At 42.8% G+C, this 15,993-nt stretch overlaps 1 protein-coding gene across 1 annotated transcript in view; it reads right to left on the reverse strand.

Annotated features, from left to right (window-relative positions):
- FRAS1 (Fraser extracellular matrix complex subunit 1) overlaps positions 1-15,993 on the reverse strand; it is a 593,853-nt gene that overhangs the window by 392,567 nt on the left and 185,293 nt on the right. The window lies entirely within an intron of this gene.

The following is a 15,993-nucleotide window of genomic DNA, read 5'->3' on the forward strand; positions in this document are numbered from 1 at the left end:
TTTTATTTTTTATAAATAAATCATTTTATTGGAAATTCTTATAACAATCCATACATCAACTGCACCAAGCACATGTGTACATATGTTGCCATCATCATTTTCAAGACATTTTCTTTGTATTTGAGCCCCTGGTATCAGCTCCTTTTTTTTTCTCTCCCTCCCCCATCTTCCCACCCTCGTGAACCCTTGATAAGTTATAAATTATTATTTTCATATCTTACACCATCCGCTGACTCCCTTCACCCGTGTTTCTATTGTTCATTCCCCACTTTTCTCTATTTTGCTTAGTCATTGATGTTGAGGTTTTTGGTTTTGGGGGTTTTTTTGTTTCTTTGCTTGATGTCTGTTTGTGTTTTCTATGATTTTCTATATATTGAATCCACAATGGGTATATCTATAGAGAGAGTAACTGGATTAATAATTACCTAGAGGCATGGCAACGAGGATGGGGGATATGGGAAGCTAACAACAAGCACAAGAAGAAAATGTTCTGAAATTGTGGTGGTGATTGTGCAACTCTTCTTAATATGATTGAACATTTCAATTGTATGATATATAAAATATATACCCCCAAAAAAACTATTCAAAATAAAACAAAGACCCTGGCTTGACTCAGGCACACCTTTGTCATCAATGTGATATCCTTGTTTTTCAATACTTCTAGCAAGTCTTTTGCACCACATCTGGCTGCTTGACTTAATGAGCTGCTTCCATGGGCATTGGTTTTTGATCCAAGAAGAATGCTATCCTTGACTTTAATTTTTCCACCAGTTACCACAAAGTTGTTTATTGCAACCAGGCCTGGACACCTGTCTGTCATTTGCTTTTGCAAATTAAGGGAGGTTATTATCATGCATACCAATTCAGTCAGATCTTGGCCAGAATCTACTATGTGTTATGTTAGGTCCTTTGTTCTTGGACAGGAGAAAAAGCATAGTTTCATCTGTAACAGAAATCTCATGCCCCTTCCACGTGGCTCTGGCATTACTCTGTAAGTTACATTACGACAATTTTCCAGCTCAAAAGGAGAATTACCTGTTATACCTTTATGAGGTATCATCACTGTATTTCAGAGACAAATTGAATGTTGCTGCCGTTAGCTGCTGTCGAGTTAACCCCCAGCTCGCAGTACCCTGTGCACAGCAGAATGAAGCACTGCCCAGGTCTGCACTACATCCCACTGTAATCCCACTGAAGGCTCCGGTTCTTTACCTTCATCAGTAAGGGCTTCAAGAAGGATAAGAGAAGTCACAACTTAGTAAAAATGAGACGGGAGAAGGCAGCCAGTTTCTGGTCTCAACAGAGGAAAATGTGAGACAAGGATTATCGACAAAGGTGTGGACAGGATATAGGGGAATCCCATGAAAACCCCAGGAACCTCTAAACACCATGAGGGGTGAAGGGACATGGGTAGAGAAGTGGTTTCCAGAGTCCCAAAGAGTTGTGGCCTTTGGAGGCAGAGGAACCCAGCCCAGCAGAGGTATCCCACGGAGTAAGCACTGGGGCATAAATCTCCCAACCTATCGCAGCCCTATGATCTCCTCCTGGCTCCAACTGGAAGCCAGAAGGAAGGGGCCCATGGTCCTTCCACCTGCAGGACTTCAGAGCAGGGTGAGCAGTGAGTTTGGAAGGGCAAGTGGAAAACCACCAGTAAAAATACTATGCCTACTGCACATTTGAGCTCCATGACCATGTTCTTGAAAAACACAGAGCCAGCACATGATTGATCATTGTGGATCACTGCTAGTTTTGTGCAGAGGTGATCCGTACTGTGACTGATGGGGACACACAGGGTCAGAATCAGGAAGATTGGCACAGAGGTGAACTTGCACCCCAGAGCTCCACAACAAAAATTAAGAAAGAAGGGGGTTAAGAATTAACAGAAGGCTGAGGGCAACTCCAGAGGTGGTCTAACAACCAAACTCGAGGGAGAGAAGCCATGACACAGTCCAATAAGCAGGCGCCTCTTGTTTTAACTGGCCCTGGTGGGCCCACCAGCCACAAGTGCAGCAGTTGCACCCTGAATGTTAGAGTCCTGATGCCATCAGAAGATCCCTTCCTGCACGCCCAAGGAGTTCCTTCCTCCGTGACTCTGATGTGTAACCATTCTGAGAGGGGAAAAGTTCAAGTGCCTTGAGCAACCTGTGCCTAAGTGTGCTACCCATAGAAATGGTAATCAAGCAAAATCTCGTTCATTTATGAGCACCTCTGTAAGACCTGTGGTCTCTGCAACGGATGTGAAGATACATAAAACTGCAGGGAACACGGCTAACTACTCCAGGAGTAAATGCGCCTCGGGGAGGGATCACTCCCCTAGAAAGGGCAGATGACAAGGTACAATTCATTTTTCTCTCTTCATTGGGACCTAAGCTAATGTTATCAATGGAGATTCGTCTTCCCTCTCAAAGATCTGAACTGGGAAGGTGTGAACCTGAGTTTCTCCCTTGCAGTCGAATATCATGGACAGGCCTTGCTTGAATGTGGGTGAAAGAAAAAACACACATTTGGAAGAAGTTGTATGAGCATCTACTCTCAGGTTGGGAGTTGTGCAGCCTGGATTCTTTTGAAATTGTTCACTGCAACTTTGATAATTACTTTAGCTCACTGAACTACAATGTCTTGACAGTAAAATAACAGTATTTCCTACATAGATTGTTGCCAGGATTACAGAAGCTAGTAAAAGCAAGTGTGTCACATTACTACATCTTCATCTGCCCCTCTGAGAATTTCCAGATTATTTTCAAAATATGTAGGTATATCAGGATTCTGCTTTTTTCCTGACCCAGATGAAGAAAACAAACCAAAAACCCACTTTGCTTTAAAAGTTTCCAAAGATCCGTAGACATACACACTCCATAGGAAGCTTCATTTATCGGGGACAGCAACTTAAAAGGTAAGCGAGTCTTATCGTTAGTCTTAGGTTCTGGAGTCTTACAATCGCTTGGGCGATTCTCCCTGGATTGTCCTCCAAAAGAGCACATGACAAATGGGCAAGGGGGAATTGTAATCGCAGTAATGTCAGGGCATCCCATTGCATTTCCACATTGTGCTTGCCTTGAGCAGGGCCTGAATTCCAAGTCTTAGAAAAGTCCTTTGCTTCTTTTCAGGATGAAGCTAAAAGCATCCGAGTGTCGGATGCATCATAATCTTTTAGTGGTAGTATAAATTTAGTATCATTTTTAATCATAACTTTGTTCCTCTTGGTGCCTGCTCCTTCAGACCTATCCGCCCATCTTTAATAAACTCACAGCGGAAAAGCAGCTCACATGACCCATGCCCATAGCTCCCACTCAGAAGTGTTCACAATGTCACAAGCACCCAGAGCAGCATCCTTATGAACCATTTCACAAAGCGGCCAGAGGAGAGAGCCTGCGGCACCCTTCACGCACCTTCTAACCCATTAAACTGGAAGTCAGGAGATCTAACTGTACTTCCCCTGTGAGATGCTTATGGTAAACTTCCTCTTTGTTGTGGTTGAAGTTGTTAGCTGCCATCAAGGCATGGGGTGCCACCCCAGGCACAACAGACCAAAATGATTCCCCAACCCCTTCATGCCATAGCTGACTATCACTAGATTCTGATGGGATGCCTTACCTTTCCTCCACAGATTGTGCTGCCAATGACAGAGGACACACCCCTAAGGAGTTAGTCCTGCACTCATCTTCCCAATGATCAGTTACAGAGCAGACCCTTGTGATCTATCAGATTTTCATTGGACGGTTTTTCAGAAGTAGATCTCCAGGTCTTTCTTCCTAGTGCACGTTCAGCACCAAAGCAATAGTGGAGTCTCTGCTGACAGGTGGCGATGGCTGCAAATAAGGGGCACTCGCTGTGAATCTACCCCAGTCTCTCCCACGTGGAAGATGAGAACTCCACTGCTCCTTCTACACGTCTTTCAATACAATAATCTCTCAGCTCCTCATAGTCATTCTTCAAAGCTTACATTTGTTCCCTGGTACACAAAAGACAGAATATTAGACGTATATTCTTACCAATATGGGAACTAACCTGTCTAAAAGGTCATATGATATTATATTTATCAGATCATAAAAATGTCCTCTGGTTGTTGGTCACTGATCCTTACAAACACTGAAGGAAACCCGAAATATTGAAGAATATGTGACTCAAAACAAACCCATCTGGTTGGGAGCCTTCCCATAACTTGCTTTCATTGTAGGGCTGGCTTTTATGCTTTTCCCTGAGAAACTCTAAGTCAGAGGTAACTCTTCCTTCTGAATGTTAAAGGCTCTACGATCCACATAGTTCAGGAGTAAGTTGACGTAAAGAAACTCTCTCTGTTGAGTAGCTTGAAAGAAAAAAGGTGGGGAACAAAACACTGGTTAAAGTCAAAACAAAATTTACAAAACTGCCAGATAATGATCCAAAATTCAGTCTGAGCCTTACGATCGTCCTCAAAAAAATAAACAAAATGGTTCTTAAATCTCCCTTTGCTGACCGTGTTTTGATTTTGATTTCCGTGATCCCTCTGGGAGCCGATTATCCTCACCTGCAATGGCAATTTCTCCGTGGATGGAGATTAGCACACTCACTTCAGAAAAAAAGCCACGCATTTGTCTCAGATGTTGTGACCCTTACTCCCAAGATAAATGTTTCCTAATCATCCCAAACCCTTCGGTTCTCCCTTTTTCCATGAAGAAACCTAAACTCCTTCATACCGTAGCTTATCATCCCATTGATTCCGATGTGCCGCAGAGCAAATCATCTTTCCTCCACAGACTGTGCTGCCAACGACAGAGGACACATCCCGAAGGGGCTCTAAGATGCTGAATAAATTACACAGTATGACCTTCCCCCGCCCCCCACCTCAATACCCTCATTTAATGGAGGTAAAATGGAATTGCAATGAACCCAGAGAAGCCTGAAGAAAGAATCAAAGGTTGCCAAGAAAACAAAGGGAAGCCTGGGAGACGGAAGACTCAGTTTGATAGATTTATAAACTGTGCGTGAATCTCTAGTTCTTCATTCGGGTGGTCAACAAATAGTAACCGCATTCTCCTAGTGCTGTCCTGAGTGCTGTGATTTATGAGTCTTTGCTTTTATGAAAAATTACCTTATGACACCTATAATACATATTCGAAATAAGAAATTTGGGGAAAACTGATGCACAAAAGAAGAAAATAAAAAGCAGCCATAAGTACATAATTATATGACAAAAAGACAACTCCTATTAACCTTGGTGGTACAGTGGTTACAGCACTTGGCTGCTCACTCCAAGGTCAGAGTCTGAATACACCAGCTGCCCTTCAGGACAAAGAGTTGGCAGCAGTCCGCTTCTGTAATATCTGCAGCCTTGGGAATGCCACAAGGCCATTCCACTTTGTCGGATCAGGTCACTCTGAGTCAAAACCAACGAGACAGAAATAGGTCTGGGGTTCTGGTTTGGGTGTACAGACATCTGGAGCCCCTGGGTGATACAAACAGTACACAAGTTTGGCTGCTAAATAAAGGGTTTGTGGTTTGAGTCCACCCAAAAGCATTTCGATAGAAAGCCAGGTAGGAAAATCACCCACTGAAAACCCTGTGAGGTTCAGCTCTATGCTGAAACGCGTGGCTCATCAGGAGTAAGTCATTTCCACAGCAACTAGTTCTACAGAACTTTGTTGATTTCTAGCTTGACTTGGACTTTTTTTTTTTTTTGCATCAAGATGGTCAAAGTTATAACACAATTCCTATATGCCTTTCAAGAATCCCTGAGAGTCCTTTGAGAAGTCATTCATACCTCTCTCTCTGATCATGGTCCAACTCTCCAGTGAAAGTCTGCCGATCCCCCTCAGGGTGGAGCCTGCAGCCCTGACTGGAACCATTCAGCACAGCACATACACACCCCACTCCAATGCACTGTCCCCACCCTGCTCCAGCTGGTTCTTGAGGGGTCAGGAGCAAAGCTGGCTCCATCAAAGTCAATCTCAGAACTTCTACTGGGACTCTAGACAAGGAATCGCTCTGCTCTGAAAAAACCTGGCAGGAAGTTAACTGGAAACTCCTGCCAGGTGAAAGCCTGCATGTGATTGGAGGCAAAACACAGAGGCAGAGACAGGGGTCGGGGAAGAAGACCAAGGCTGCAGACTTCATCTGTGCCTCAGTGGGCAGCCATCCTATAAGGCCAGTTCTATCAGTGAAACCGAATGAACCAATATTTCCTTCTTTACTTAAGCTGGTTTGTGCTGGGTTTTCTATCACTTCCAAATCGAACCGTCTAAATTGACACAATACTGCAGCTACTATAAAGAAGCCAGGCCAGTTAGTGGCCTGTGAGTCAACTCCAAGTCTTGATGATCCCAAGTACAGCAGAGAACCACTCTGCTCCCTGGGGTTTCCTGCGGATGATTTTTCTAAAGGAAGTTACCAGGCCTTTTTCCCAAGGTTGGGCTCCAACCGCTAACCTCTGAGTTAGGATTAAAATGCATTAACTGTTGGTACCATCCAGGGACTCCTGTACATCCTATATAAATTACAAAAATGTTAGCTCAGGGGCATTGTTTCGTTCACTGTCCCAGCGCTTAGGACACAACAGGTATTCAATAAATATTTTACTATTTATACCGAGCAACCTTCTAATGCCCAGTTGTAATTTCAGTGTGAAAAGGGATTAGCCACATGTACGTCAGAAAAACATCACCCATTTTATTATTATTTTAATCATTTTATTGGGGGCCCATACAACTCTTATCACAATCCATACATACATCAATTGTTTAAAGCACATTTGTACATTCGTTACTCTCATCATTTTCAAAACATTTGCTCTCCATGTAAGCCCCTGGCATCAGCTTCTCATTTCCCCCCCTCCCTCCCCTCTCCCTCATAAACACTTGATAATTTAAAAATTATTTTGTCATATCATGAACTGTCTGACATCTCCCTTCACCCACTTTTCTGTTGTCCATCCCCCAGGGAGGAGGTTATATGTAGACCCTTGTAATCTGCTCCCCCTTTCTACCCACCCTTCCGGTATTGCCACTCTCATCGTGGTCCTGAAGGGATCATCTGGCCTGGATTCCCTGTGTTTCCAGTTCCTATCTGTACCAGTACACATCCTCTGGTCTAGCCAGATTTGTAAGGTAGAATTTGGATCATGATAGTGGGAGTGGGAGTGGGGTAGGGGGGTGGAGGGGAGAGGAAGCATTTAGGAACTAGAGGAAAGTTGTATGTTTCATTGGTGCTATACTACACTGACTGGCTCATCTTTTCCCAGCAACCCTTCTGTAAAGGGATGTCCAATTGCCTACATATGGGCTTTGGGTCTCCACTCTGCACTCCCCCTCATTTACAATATGAGTTTTTATTCTGGGTCTTTGATGCTTGATATCTGATCCCATTGACACCTCATGATCACACAGGCTGGTGTGCTTCTTCCATGTGGGCTTTGTTGCTTCTTAGTTAGATAGCTGCTTGTTTATCTTCAAGCCTTTAAGATCCCAGACTATATCTTTTGATAGCCGGGCACCATCGGCTTTCACCACATTTGCTTATGCACCTGCATTGTCTTCAATGATCGTGTCAGGAAGGTGAGCATCATGGAATTCCAGGTTATTAGAATAAAGTATTCTTGCATTGAGGGAGTACCTGAGTAAAGGGCCAATGTCCATCTGCTACCTTAATACTAAACCTATTGACATATGTACATAGATCTATTTCCCTATCATATAAAAAATATATTTACATATGTACATGCCTCTAGTTAGACATCTATAAATGCCCTTTGCTTCCTAGTTCTGTCCTCTATTTCCTTTTACTTTCCTCTTGTCCCACTCTCATGCTCAGCCTTCATTTGGGTTTCAGTAATTCATCTCTGTTACATTGCCCTTGATCAAGCCCTACCAGGTCTCCTACACCCTCCTTGCCATCGATTTCAGGTCACTTGTTGTTCCCTTTTCCCTGGGTTTGTTAACACCCATTCCTTTCCCCTGCCTTCCCCTCTCCCATGCCCCCCTTGAGAGCATGTCCTGTGGCTGTCTCATCCAAAGCTAGTCAAGCTTTCTCAGATGTGACAGAAAGAGGCTGGACTCAAGCTACACAGTTCCCTAAAATTCCATGTACTTAAAAAAAAAGGAAAGAAAGAAGGCCTATGACACCAACCAATGAGTAACTATATACTTTTTTTTTATCATTTTATTGGGGGCTCATACAACTCTTATAACAATCCATACATATATCAATTGTGTAAAGCACATTTGTACATTCATTGCTATATACTTTTAAGATCAATACTCAATCAGATAACTACAGTATTTTAATACTGATTCAATAAACATTCCACCAAAGAAAGTGTGTTTTGAGTGCCTACTTGGTGAAAAGCATTCAACCTACCGACACCAAAAAAAGAGTAAGAGGTGGTCTCTAGATCCGAGGAAGAGAACCAAAGACACACAGGTAAATTAAAAGCAAAATAAAATGTGTGCTAGTTGCGAATGCAGGAAGAATAAATCTGATATTAGAAGGCGGGGGTGGGATGATTACTGAGCTCATGTAATTACTGAAAACTCATATGGGAAAGAAAGAAATGGTTAAAAACAGAACAGTTGGGGAAGAAGAAGGGGAGGAGAAAAAAACCACAAAAACACTTCTCTGACATGGGACAAGCAAGACAAAGATACATTCAAAGCACGCCTGAAACTTCACTGTAGAATGTTCCCACCACTTTCTACCAAACGGGAGACGTCGGCCACTCGGAGTGACAGAAGATAGTACCAGCGAGGTAAATGATGGCAACTGACTACAAGTGTTATCCATTGGATGCCTCACCAACTTCTTAGGCCGGACTTGTCTGAGAAAAATGTGTGATTCTGGGGCCATCACAAACCTGAATTTGTTACTCTCTTGAATAGACAGATCACACCAACTTCGCGGCAGTCCCTTGACTTACTTCAAAACAACAGAGGGTTAAACAACTGATTGACAGCCTGCAAGTACGCCTTAGAAATCCCTCTCTGTTATTATTTTTTCCCCAATTGTGACATAGCCTTTCCCCACTCAAGCCGGCCTCACTTTCATCCTAATCAGCAGTGCTGCTTCAGGAGAAGTCAGCCAGCCACGACAAATGACAAGGACGTGGCTTTATCGATCAGTAGTTCTCTGTCTTGCGTGGGTTTAAATAAGAGGCAGAGACTCACGTCTCCAAGAATCTCACAGTGAACTATTTGTGGTTGAACACCTGGTGTCTCTAGCAAGCGGGCTGTTTATTTTTTATTAACCTGACATCACTTTAGAATAGTGACAGCCACAACAAAACATGAGGTTCTGACAAGGGCTTACAAACCTACCGTCGGCAGCAGGGGCTCTTCACCCACCTTCCTAACTCCACAGTACTTCACCCACATAACGCCTGCTTCCAACTGAATGGGCCAGCTGCTGCCGGTGGTTCTTAGATCTTCATTTCTCTAAAGGAGTTCTATTTAACAAATGGGGAGACTGATCTTTTTTTTAATCATTTTATTGGGGGCTCATACAACTCTTCTCACAATCCATACATCCATCCATTGTGTGAAGCACATTTGTACATGCATTGTCCTCATCATTCCCAAATCTTATAACAATCCATACATCAATCGTATCAAGCATATTTCTACATGTTACCATTATTCTTTTCTAGGCATTTACTTTCTTTTTTATTATTATTATTTTATTGGGGGCTCGTACAATTCTCATCACAATCCATACATCCATCCATTGTGTCAAGCACATATGTACACTCGCTGCCCTCATCATTCTCAAAACATTTGCCCTCCACCTCAACCCTTAATATCAGTTGCTCATTTTCCCCCTCCCTCTCAACCCCCTCCCTCCCTCATGAACCCTCCATAATTCACAACTTATTATAGTTTTGTCATAAGTCATAAACCAAAACCACAAGGGTCCCGGTACAAGTTGAAAGTGTCAGGGCCTTTAACTTACTGTTGTTTTTGCAGTTTGTATTTACCCTCCACCATCCAAGTGGAAAACTCTGTGCTCAGGACAATTCCAAGACCTTTTGTTATCAGTCACCATTCCATCAACTCTGCCTCACGGAGACCCATCGTGCAACCCAAGTCGAGGTTTCCTGATCCTGTGCTACCTCCCCAAGCGTCAGGGTGCTGGAGTCCATTGTGATGGCGATGGTGCACTGCCTCACAGCCCAAGGGGAATACCTTGCAGCATTTTCTCGGACAACGTTCTACTGTGACCCAAAGGGTTTTCACTGGTTCATACCCAAAGGTAGACCCCCAGGCTTTTCTTCCTATCTTCGCCAGGAAGATCTGCTGAGACCTGTGGCCTTGGTGTCCCTGCTGGTACTTGAAACACCAGAGGCACAGGTTCCAGCAATCACAGCAACACACAAGCCACCACAATACACGCTGAGGGGCAGGTGGTAGTTAAAGTACTTAACATATATTAAAGCACTAAAACCATGTCTGTCTGACCAACCTCACAGATCTGCCACATGCATCCTCGTTGTTTGGTACTAGTGGGCTATTTATTTTCTTAATCAAATCAATGCTGTCATAATTCCAGAGGTGGAAGAAGTCTAAACACCAAGTCCTTCCACGGCACTACTCATGGATCTTTTGTTAGTTTGGGTACTTTAGAGAAACAAATCCACAGAAACTCATATGTATGAGAGAGTTTTACATAAAGGTAAAGTGCGCATCAAGAAAACATCCCAACCCAGTACTGCCCAAAGCCACAAGTCCAAGATTAACCTATATGTCCAACACCAATCCACAAAGTCCTCCTCCATCTCAAAAGACAGAAGCAATGATGCCGACTGCAGGAGGAAAGCCAAGTCAGTGAATGTGCAAATATTTCAGCGCTGGCAGGGGTCTCCACATGGCTGCTACAGCACCCAGTGCTGCATTGGGCTAAGTCCATGTGGCTTCTCCTTGGGGTTGTCTTGCAGGAAATGAGCCTTGCCAGCTGAAGCAGGGAACGGGCTAAAGCAGCTGCACCCTGGTCTGACCATCAGAAAGCAAGAGACCCAAGAACTAGAAAGGTGAGGCTCATTTAGCCATTTATCCCTCCGCCCTTCAATTAACCCCACATGTGTTTATCAGCCAGGCTGGCACAATAAACTAACTACCTCAGATCTCTTTAGAGAGTTTGAGTTAAGACCAAAGAAGACAAATAAAGGATAGGGTAGAAAGGCAGAAAGATCTACATATAACCTCCTCCCTGAGGGATGGACAACAGAAAAGTGGGTGGAGGGAGATGTCGGACAGTGTAAGATATGACAAAATAATAATTTATAAATTATCAAGGGCTCATGAGGGAGTGGGGAGTGGGGAGGAAGGGGAAAAATGAGGAGCTGATGCCAGGGACTTAAGCGGAGAGCAAATGTTTTGAGAATGATGAGGGCAACGAATGTACAAATGTGCTTTACACAATTGATGTATGTATGGACTGTGATAGTTGTATGAGCCCCCAGTAAAATGATTAAAAAGAAGACAAACACATTCTGTGAGCATTAAATGTTTCAAAACACTGATTAGTTTTACATTACTTTGACCACTTCTACTGACCTGTTCAGTCCTTAATTTGTAAAAATTGCTTTCATGCTCTGTAGACAAATGCCCAGTATGAAGATGCTCCCTGAAGAATTAATTTCTTTCTCATGTGAACAGATGAAAAAAACAAGCCGAGGAACTTCTCCACGATTATAGGAAGGACTATCAAGAGGAGGGCAGCCTTCATAGGTACTCATCTCTGGAGAGATCAGTATTGCAGAAGCCACAGTTGTTCTTCAGCCACTGCTCTTAAAGACAAAAATCCTCACGCTAATAGAACTCATTTGTCATTTGCCACGGATCCTCTCCCAGCAAAACTAGATTACTCTGAATGACAGTCCCAAGAGAGACTGTGAGGTGGCACTGGAAAACCCATTTGTCAACAAGCATGCCTACTGCTGAGTGACAAAAGATGGGCTATATCAGATACATGGGGGGGGGGGGGCGTCCTGTCCTCTAGAAGACGTCAATGTAGTGGGACAAAGAAAATGAATGGAAATGCTTCCAAGGTATTTTAGCAGCAAGATATGTACCCGGAAGATTGCCAAATTAGCATTGACCTACCAATCTTTTATGGTTTCTTTTTTAGGTGAAAGCTTACACCATGAATAGGCTCTTATTTAACAATCTCATGAAAATGCTCTGTGACATTGCTTATAATTGTTGCGCCATGCCAGCGTTCTCATTTCATTCATGTGCTCTCTTCCCATTGACCTGGCTTCCCCTCCCCTCCCCTCCCCTCCTCATCTTTGCTTTTGGGGACATGTGGACTGCTGGTCTCGTAAAGTTCATTACTTGCAGAGGTCCATTGCCCATGGGTGATTTTTAAAATTTATTTTATAATCCAAACTATTGTTTGGCTAAACGTTGTTCTAGAAGTCGTTTCAGATTTAGGTCTGAAGGGGATCTCAGGGATTCTTCCAGTCTCTAAAAACCCAGTCAGTCTGTTCTTTTCTATACATTTGAACTTTGTTCTGTGTTTGTCTCCCATTCTAATTGGGATATTTATTGTTTCCTTGGTCAGAATGGTCAGCGGTGATAGCATGGCACCTTCTAGTTCTTCTGGTCTCAGGTTAGAAGACGTTGTTCATGGGACCTATTAGTCCGAGATCAGTTTCTTCCTTAAGTCCCCACCCCCCCACCCCCCTTCAAGCTCTTCTAGTCCAGGCTAATCGCGAGGAGTAATTGTCTTAGACGGCTGATAGAAAGCTTTTAAGACCCCAGGTGCTCCTCACAAATCAGTGTGTGCAACATTCACTTTATGAACTACGCATTTTTTCATCCTTTTGTTCTTGACCTATTTATGTCTTTAATTCTAAAATGTATATAAGACCTATTTATGCCTTTGTTTCTCAGGCAATATATTCACGTGCCATTTTTTAAAACTATTTTCCCACACTATTTCTTCACGGGTCCATTGAAATCACTTACATTCAGTGTGATCATAACTTTACTATTGCCATTTTGTTATGCCTGGGGTGGGGGCAGTAATATTGATAATGTCTGAGTTCTGCTGAATTCTCTAAGTTGTGCTCTTTAAGTTTATAGAGTCCTTTCATTCCCTTCATGGTGCCGGTTTTGGGTTACTGAGTCTTTTAAATTTTCTTCTTTATTTTGACAAGTACTTTCATTAGCTTTCTTTGTGGTTACTGAATGATCTACCTTTATTTTCCTAAATTTAAGAATGTGTTACCAATATTCCCTGACTACTTCTCCATGTGGAAGTTTTACTATTACACCATTCACTTTTTTAAGTTGTCATTCATTCCACATTGACATCTCTATGTCTCTGCTTGTTAGTCTGTAGCTTTATTCTACTTTTGAGAGTTCTTTAAGTTGGTATCTGGGCAATGCTGCTCTGGTGGCGGTGGTTCTCTGGCCAAAGAACTCTCTTTAATATACAGAGTTGGTCGGGTTCATAGAAATACCTGTTCAGTTCTGCTTACCTGGGACAGATCTAATTTCATTACTACACTTGAGACAACTTTCTTGGACAGACGAGTTTGTTTTGCTGTGTTTTAATATGTCGTTCCCTTCCCTCTTTGTATAAATACTGTCAAGAAGTCGATGCTGAAGTCTTCCTGGTGTCCTTTGATAGATAATATTTCGCTTCTCATGAACTGCTCTCAGAATTCTTGGTCTTTTGTTTTTAGAACGTTTAATTGTGATATGTGTTTGGTGACTTCCTTTGGAGGTCTATCCTGTTTGGGGTCTGAAGAGCCTCCTGGGTAGAAATCTTCATGTCTTTCATGAAAGCAGGGAGGATTTCTGTCAGCAAGTATTCAAAGATTCTCCTTGTGCCTTTACTTGTCTATTCTAGTGGGAAAGGCATAAAGTATTCCTCTTGATAGTATCTCATATAATTCCTAGGCTGTCTTCATTTTTCTTCACTCTTTATTTTCTTTCTTTCTGATTGTTCCTTAGTCAAATTAGTACCGAGATTCATCCTCTATTTCAATGATTCTTTCTTCCATCAACTCAAGTATGTTTCTATGACCTACTGATTGAGATTATCTGAAATATCTGACTGATATTTTATTGCTTATCTTAATATTTAGTTGTTCTTGTTTTAATGGTTTCTAATTGTCTTTTTGTCATTTTGTTCTCATACTGCTTTCTGAAATTCTTCTGGAGTTTTACCTTTTTTTTCTTTGACTTGGCTATGTTGTCCTTGATCTTTCTGTAAGTCTTTTTAATTCCTTTTTGGGTAGTTCTAGTATCATATCTTCCTGAAGATTTTCTATTCCTTTATTTTGGTCACTTTCTTGGGCTATACTGTCCATTCCTTTATATGATTTGATATAGTCTGCTGTCTCCAAAGCAATAGGGTGTTACTTTATTTCTAGATTTTATGGTTAAGACTTTACGTTTGTGGGTTAACTGATAGGCTGCTAACCACCAGGTTAGTACTTAAAATCCACTAGCTAGCGCATGTGAGAAAGATGAGGCTGTCTGCTTCCATAAGATTTAAAGAATACGGAACCCTATTTCAATGGCTGTTAGGAGTTGAAAGAGACCCCATGGCAGTTTGTTTGGTCGGTCCAGATTTTTTATTTTGCTCTAACTGGTTGGATGAAAGTGCATGCCATGCTGGTTAGTAGTCTGGCTGGCTGGAGTTCTCACTACCTGCTGTCAGCGAGCAGAACTGCAACAGCTGGTAGTGTGAGCACAGGTTTCTGTTTGTTGATGAAGCTGAGTAGTTGAGAGAAGGCTTTACAAAGAGAAAAGGGGCCTGAAACTGTAGTCCTTGGTGCACAACACTACAGGGATAAGATTCTACCTCAATTAGCAGGGCAGGGGTAGGAAACACAAGCTCCTCATCTCAGTAGACAAAGTTGTCTCAGCACTTCTGTTGGCTGCAATCAGGATCTAGTTTCACTCATGTACTTAGAGGGTGTGAGCTGCTTGTACTTCATTTAGTTGGGAATCTATTGCCTCATTTCTACCACCCATCCTAAGGATCAAGCGCCACTTGCTTTTGAGTAAGCCTATTTCTAGATCCTAGTTACCTCCTGAATTGGTGGTGGATGTTGGGATCTGTACAACGCTCGCTCTCCTTCCTATGGGTTTCCTCCTTATATCTGAGTCATGTTCCACTCCCTCACTTTGCTTCCCTCCGGGATGTCCACTTAGTTTTATTTTTATTGAGGATGCTGCACAGTGGCCTTCCTATTCACCTGGGACCACTACTGGCTTTTTCTCGAGAGGGCCAAGGTGAGCTGGGAGAGCCGGCAGAGTTCCTCTGCTCCATGTCCCTCCTCATGCACTGCATCTGCTCAACTTCACCATCCAGCCAGTGTTTGACTCAGTTCCTTAGTCTCCCGTGTGACGGTCAGGGTTAAACGATTGTCATCTGCACCTGTTGCCCTTGGTTTTTCAGGTCTTTACTGAGAAAGGCGGTGTGATGTGTCTGACTAAGCCACCAGCTTGGTTCCTAATTTTATTCTTTTTTATAAAATCAATTTATTGGGGCTCTTACAGTTCTTCTAACATTTCATACATCCATTGTATCAAGCACATTTGTACATATGTTGCCATCATCTTTTACAAAACAGTTTCTTTCTGCTTGAGCCTTTGGTATCAGCTCCTCTTTTTTACCTCCCTCCCTCACCCTCCTACCCTCATGAACCCTTGATAATTTTTTTTGAACCCTTGATAATTTATAAATTATTTTTATTTTCATACTTTATACTGCCCGCCATCTCCCTTCACTCACCTGTCTGTTGTTCATCTCGGGGGGTGGGGGGTGGGGTGGGCATGGATTGTACACTGATCAGTGCAATCAATTCCCCCTTTCTTTTCCTACCTTCCCCCTATCCTCATGGTATCACTACTCTCATCATTGGTCCCAAGGGGTTTATCTGCCCTGGATTCTGTGTGTCAAGAGCTCTTATCTGTACCAGTGCATATGCTCTGGTCTAGCCAGATTTGTAAGGTAGAAATAGGGTCATGATCATGGGGGTGGGGGGCAGGGAGTGGTAGGGGAGAAGGG

This window comes from Echinops telfairi, unplaced genomic scaffold (assembly GCF_000313985.2).
Source record: "Echinops telfairi isolate 266 unplaced genomic scaffold, ASM31398v2 ScPeMD7_7468;HRSCAF=8506_0, whole genome shotgun sequence".
In the NCBI taxonomy this organism is placed as follows: Eukaryota; Metazoa; Chordata; class Mammalia; order Afrosoricida; family Tenrecidae; genus Echinops; species Echinops telfairi.